Source organism: Miniopterus natalensis, chromosome 12, assembly GCF_054644295.1.
Source record: "Miniopterus natalensis isolate mMinNat1 chromosome 12, mMinNat1.hap1, whole genome shotgun sequence".
NCBI lineage: Eukaryota > Metazoa > Chordata > Mammalia > Chiroptera > Miniopteridae > Miniopterus > Miniopterus natalensis.
The window spans coordinates 47200423-47207133 of record NC_142092.1 but is presented as its reverse complement, the minus strand read 5'-3'; the positions used below and the strand labels follow the sequence as shown (position 1 = coordinate 47207133).

At 58.1% G+C, this 6711-nt stretch overlaps 1 protein-coding gene across 1 annotated transcript in view; it reads left to right on the top strand.

The window, feature by feature from the left end:
- The first annotated feature begins 4312 nt into the window (after window positions 1–4312).
- CNTFR (ciliary neurotrophic factor receptor) overlaps window positions 4313–6711 on the top strand; it is a 38608-nt gene continuing 36209 nt past the window's right edge. The window contains exon 1 of the mRNA XM_087823197.1: window positions 4313–4443. The gene's annotated coding sequence lies outside the window, so the exon portion shown is untranslated. The remainder of the gene's footprint in view (window positions 4444–6711) is intronic.

The following is a 6711-nucleotide window of genomic DNA, read 5'->3' as shown; positions in this document are numbered from 1 at the left end:
TCTCTTAGACTTCTGACTTTCAGGGGTTTCCTGAACCTTAATCCTTTCTCCTTTTGGAGGTTTCATCAAGATTCCTTTTTTGTGAAACAGGAGGAACTCAGGTTAGACTAGAGTTAGAACTTCCAACTAAGGAGGAAGAAAGGATGTCAAAGAGAAGGAAGGGAGGCCTTGGATCTTTCAAATAATTTGGAATTCTGAGAGAATATGTTGGGATCAGTTGGCAGCAGATCTGAGGGGGTCCTGGAGCAGGTGTGAAATTCTCTCTTTCTATCAGGGTGACTTTAGAGGCGCCAGGTGAGGAGGGAAGAGGAGTCAGCTCCAGAGCATTAGGGGCAATTCCAGGCTGAATACTTACATTCTTCCTTTATGGCTTCAGCCCTTGCCTGTTCTCTACCTTTAGGGAATTTTTGTTGTTTTCTGCTGCCAGAGGTTGGAAGGTCAGGGCACACTTAGGTGAAGGTTCAGATGACAGGATTCCAGAAGGATGGGGGTGTTGTGAGCGAGCCCTGTGTACTGTCCCTGGCTGGTGCTGGGAGCTGTCTCAGGATGGGAAGTGAGTCGTCCCAGGGTGGCCGGGCTGGGCCTTGAGAGAGAGAGAGAGAGAGAGAGAGAGAGAGAGAGAGAGAGAGAGAGAGAGAGAGAGAGAGAGAGAGAGAGAGTGTGTGTGTGTGTGTGTGTGTGTGTGTGTGTGTGTGTGTGTGTGCGTGCGCGCGCGTGCCTGTGTGCGCGCGCGCTCTCTGGGCCCCCCCTCCCTTGCTCAGCCTAGGGCTGTGTCAGGATCGGGTTTCTCGGCGCCTGGAGCCTCCGCGAGGCCGAGCTGTTCCCGGGCCTCGGCCAAGCCGCCCGGGGCGCTGGCACCGCGTGAGGAAGCAGGGGGGTGGTGGTGGTGAGGAGGAGCAAGGAGGGGGGGCTGTGAGGGCGTTTACGTAACCGCCTCCTGGAGCCCGCCCCCACCCGCCCAACCCCAGTGTGGGACTTCGTGTGACTGAGTGTGTGACTCTGCGTGTGTGCCTGTGTGACATGCGGTGTGACTGAATACATGGCTGTGTGACTGTGTCTATGTGTGGGTATTGTGTATAAGCGTGTGAATCCTGGAGTTTTACCCTTCTGGGACCTCTAGCTCCCAGCCCCAAGCTGGGGACTCTGACTCCCAGGGCCAGTGTGCCACATCAAGGTTAAGTATATGCGTTTGACTCTTTGAGACTGGGTGTGTGACTTTCCTGACATTTGTAGGAAAGACACAGAGCCTGTGTGTGTGTGTGTAACTGGGTAGCCAGGTATGTGCCCCAGGGAAGGACTTTCTGATAGTATAGCAGGTTAGAAATAAGCACCGTTTTGGAAGGAGAACTGGAAAAGGTGGACCATGGAAGGTGGGGCGTGAGGGGCTCTCCTTCCTTTAGGACCCACATCAGTAGGAATGGGGAAGGGCCCTTGCTACCCAAAGGCTTGGGATGGCACAGTTGATTCCTGAGGGTGGGGGCTGAGAGGTGGTCCAAATTTAGGTCACCTGCCAGGGTGAAGGAGGGTGGAGCCAGAAGTCCTGCCACAGAGCCTTCTTGAATGGTGGGTACAAAACTCGAGGGACTCAAAGTCAAGGAGAATTTTCCCCAATTTCCCAAGACCACCTAGGGTTATTAAATCTGAGATCCTCATCCCTTGCAGGGCACTAGGGCTTCGAACTGGGGGCATTATTTCCTGCTGCCCCTTATGGGAGAGGCATGGTGAAGATGGGATGGGACTGGGGGGAGGGTGTCATTTAACTGGCATTTGCCTTAAGAATAGGTGAGAGAAGGGAGCTGGTGAAAAGCTGGGGAGGCCGGGGATGGGGGCGCCTAATGAAGTTGGAGAGGAGACAGGACCAGCGCCAGCAAGGGCTTTTAAGCTCCGTGTAAGAAGCCTGGCTTTGCCCCCACAGCAGTGAGATTCCGGAGGGTTCAACACCGAGGCTTAGGAAGCTCAGAAGCTCGTGTGCAGATAAGGCAGTGGAGGCGACAGGAGCGGAAACCCATGAGTAATCTGTTGCCAGCTTAAGTGGAAGGAGAACCGGTCTGGTCCAGGTGCTGATGGCGAGAGGGAGAGGGGGCCGCATCTTGGTGGTTTCATTTGTGGGCGCTGCCTCTGTGCAGGAGCCGCAGCCGGGGGGAACGCTCGTCCGGTACCGCCCGCCAGGTGTCGCTGCGGCCCCGGGGAAGCGCGAGCAGTTGCGGCCACCGGGTGCGGCGCCCGGAGGAACTGCGGCTGGACTAACGCCGGGATCCCGTCCGACCTGCACCTCTGGTCCTAGCTAATTCTCTGACACACCTACATGCCCGGCTGCCGGGCCCCGGATGCCCCGCGCGGGCCCTGCCCTGGCACCCGCGTATCTAGGTACTGCCGACGGCAGCCTCGGGGTCCCCACGCGGAACGTTGGACAGGGCAGAACTCGCCAATACTCTCAACCTGGCAGAAAGAGGCTGAGCCCGGGACGCTGGAGGATCCCAAGGTCAAGTCAGCCCATCAGTCACCCGCCAATAGCGACGACTACTCTCCCTCCAGGAGAGGGGCGGCCTCCTGAGCACCCAACCGCACCCAGGCCCAGTTTCGGTGCAGGGGAAGGGGCAATTTCAGACCCCCAAAAGGTTCCGTCGCCCCCACTTCTTCCTGGTACCCACGGTCTCGTCCCTGTCTGCGGCCCAGGGACCTGGAGGCTGGGGCCCCAGAGAGGCCCAATAGGGGACACTTACTGTGCGGGTGCCGGTGGGCTGCTCTCAGCTGGGCGCCACTACTAACGGCGCTGGGTGTCCTTAATCCCCAGCGGGCCCTCTCTGAGCCTCAGCCCCGCTGACCCCTGCCGGTTGCAGCGAGGGGATTCTGCGGCCACTGAAGTGAAAGTGAGAAGCCCCGACAGTGGCGGGAAGAAGGTTTTTCCTCTGCAATGAGAGTCCCTGAGGCATTTGTTGGGAAAGGGCCCGGGCGCTCTGGGCAGCCTACTGGGGAAGGGTGTGAGGAAACAGCGAGATATTTCTCTCCCCTCTCCCGCCCCCAGCCACGGAGCAGCTCCCCGGAGGTGCAAGGCGCAAGGATTATGGGTCAAAGGTCAGGTGAAAAATCTGTGGGGTGGAGATGGGAGCGGGCCACTCTACTCGCCTCCGGCATTTACCCTTTCTGTTGCGTTCTCTCGCGGCCTCAGAAGTTGTTCGGGTTGTCTAACCTAACCCTTCCCCCATTGTTGTAGCCAGACGGGAGGCCCCGGGGCTAGTGAAGTGAGCACACCGGTCCCTAAGAGGCCCAGGCTGCAGAAGGGAAACTCGAGGGGTAAACCTCTGGAGTCAAACTCGCGTGTGCCGTCCAGGCACAGAGGGTGCATCTTCCCCACCCCATTAATCCCAATGTAGGTTTCTCCCCAGACCAGGTGCCCGAGGCTGAGGAAGGAGAGGGTAGTTGTGCTAGTGTCAGCGGAGATTTGGTGGGAGGCGAGAACCTGGGCTCCCAGCCTGGTCCCTTACAGATTACGCGAGCAGAAGGCCCCCTACCTGCCTGTCGAGGAGCGCGTAGGTAATGCTGGGGGCGGTAGGAATAGAGGAGGGACGGAGACGGGTGGCCCCTTCTGCCCAAAGTGGGTCTTGGAAGCCGTAGCTTGCGCTCCTCTTACGGAGATGCCGGCGGGAGGGCCTCGAGAGTTGGCCCTGGGTGTGCCAGGGTGTCGGTAAGAGGTAGTGAGGGCCCGAACGTGCGGGAGTGTGCGCAGCAGAGACCTGGCCAAGGCTGAGTGAGAGAGTGTGAATGAGCGACCCCGGGGGATGGGTGCGCGCCCAGCGGCCCTTAGGGGATTCGCCCGAGTGGGTGTGGGTATGTGTGCGCGCGCGTCTTTGAGACCCGCGGTCCGGGCTGCGCGTGAAGCGCGGGGGTCACCGCTTCTGGAGGGCGTTCCGAGAAAGGGCGAATGTGAGGGGGCCACGCACGCCAGTGCGGGCGAGTGTGTCAGCGGGGTGGGGGTGGCGCGTGCCAGCTCCAGGCGACCGGGAGGGGGGCTCACAGGCCCGCGCGGGGTGAGTGTGCCCGCGCGACAGGGCTGCGCGTGCCAGGCACCGGAGCGGGCCAGGGCGGGGGCGCGCGGGGGCTGTGGCCGGGAGGGGGTCGTGGCGCGGAGCCGCGGAGGCGCGGGGAGACAAGGCAGGAGGGGGAGGGGAGCGAGGGCGCGCGCGGCCGAGCGGGCGCCCGCGGTCACATGGGCGAAGGAAGGAGGGAGGGAGAGCGCGAGGGAGGGAGGAGGATGGGGGGGTTAAAGCCGCCGAGCGCGGAGGAGCCGGTGCAGAGCGGGCGGCGGCGGCGGGGCTCCAGCCGGCGCGGCGCAGGGATCGGCGGCAGGATCCGGCAGTGGTGTTAGCTCCGCGCTCCCTGCCTCGCTCCCTGCCTGGGGCGATAGGAGGACTAGGCTTGGAGCCGCGGCTGTCCGAGGGCGCGGTGAGTACCCCGCGGCGGATCGAGCGCGGCCGAACCCTCAAACCCTAGCGCTGACCGAAAGACCCGCGGCCCTCGTGCGCGCGGGAAGAGGGAACAACACGCGTGGGACCGCAGACGGGTGTGGGGGAGACAGGAAAGTTCACAGGAAACTTTGCCCGCAAACTCGGGGGCTGGGGCGCAGGAGAAGAGGCCCCCACGTCCGGGCAAGCCGGGGGGTTGGGCGTGGTGGTAGTGGGGGCGGACAATCGGCTTGGGGGAGGTGGCCGGGGCGGATTGTCCTAGCGTTCCTGTTCTCCCTCACCCCTCAGCAGCGCGCGCGGGGTCTGGGAAAATTCCTGAGCGGGGGTCGCAGTGACCCCCGCGCGCCCGGAGGCGGCTTCCTTCTCCCGCAGAAATCTGGACTTCAGAGCGCCCAGGGGTGTGAAAAGACGCGCCCGCCAATGTCTGTGTGTCCGTGTGAATCCCTGTGTGTGTGTGTGTGTGTGTGTGTGTGTGTGTGTGTGTGTGTGTGTGTGTGTGTGTGTCGGCATGAGCCTCTCTCTGGTTTCCTCGTGAGTATGCCTGGATGTCTCTCCACGTAGTGGGTCTCCTCCAGTGTCTCTTTGTAAGTCCTCCAGTGTTGCGTGTCCGTCAGAGTCCGCTTGTGGTGTATACCCATCTCTTTGTGAGTCCGTCGGTGTGTGTCTCCTCCAGTGCGGCTCTGTGGGAGCTGGCCTGAGTGTCCCTGTGTTGTTCAGAGTAGTGTGTCTCTCGTGCGTGGGGGCTGGGCCGCAGGGAGGTCACCAGACGGACAGCTCTCCTCCTCTCTGGAGCCTCTCCTCCTGCGTCTAGCTCTGGCGCTGCTCGCTCCCTTGGCCCCCTCCCCCCTTCAGTAGCTTCAGGCAGGCAGGACTATTTCACGCCTTGTTGAAAATTCAGGATTTTCTTTCTCTTTCCGACTAGTCTCTCTTTGAGAAGCCTCTGTGTGTGTCTGTGTGGCTGGCAGCTTGTCTGAAACGCTGGGTGTGTGTCTGCATGCCTGTTTAGGAGTGAGTCTGTAACATTAGTTGTTTTGCCTGTAATATTTGCTATAATTGTGTCTGTGTCACTGGGGGTGTTCGTGTGGCTGTAATCAATGAGGTGGTGGGAGTCTGAAACGCTTGGTGTGTTTGTGCATCTATAATTGATGTACGTCCAGGGACTCTGAAACACTGAGCATATTTTTGTGTCTGATTCTGGGTGTGATGGCATACCTTTGCATGTGTGGGGATGGGGCTCCAACAATTGGATAGTCCTATGGTTGTAGGGCTAGCCTGAGCTGGGGGGTGGGGGTGGAGGGGCCTCTGTGTCTCAATCAACTATGCCTCCCTGTCTCTACTACCAAACCCCAGGCAAATCCTCTGGACTCGTTCTTGGGACTCCTGGGCAGGATTGGTGACATGGAACTAAGGTTCACACTCCATCTGGGTTAATACTCCATCTGGGACCCTAGCTTTATCCAAAGACTAGGAATTTAAAGTTCACATTCAAGACTTTTTGGGGTTCTGGAATTTATACTTAGATTCACACTGGGACACTTATATGCATATGGCTCACACTCAGAATTACACCAGGACAATGGGACTCACACTCAGATTCACACTTACATTCTGGGGTTCATATTCAGCTATACACTTCAGTCCTGGAGTTTACAGTCAGACTCACACGGGGACTCTAGACTTACACTTAGATTCACATTTCTATCCTGACTTGGCTCACAGACTCATATTGAGACCTAGAGCCCACACTCAGAATCTCACTGGGGTCCTAGGGCTCACAACTGGACTCATGCTAAAACCCTGGAGCTTATTCCATTCACACATCCTGGGGCTCATATTCAGAGTCAAATTAAAACTAGGGGCTCAGTGTTATTTACAATAGCTAAGATCTGGAAATAGCCCAAGTGCCCATCAGTAGATGAGTTGATAAAAAAAGCTGTGGTATATTTACACAATGGTATACTATGCAGCAGTAAAAAAGAAGGATCTCTTACTCTTTGCAACAGCATGGATGGACCTGGAGATTATTATGCTAAGCAAAATAAGCTAGTCAGAGAAAGACAAAAGCACATGATCTCACTTATATGTAGAATCTAAGGGAAAAAATAAACTGATGAAAAAAATAGGTCTAGAGGCATGGACACATGGAACAGACTGACAGGTCTCAGAGGGGAGGCGGGACAGGAAGAGATTGACCAAAGAGTTTATATGCATATATACATAGCCTGTGGACACAGACAATAGTGTGGTG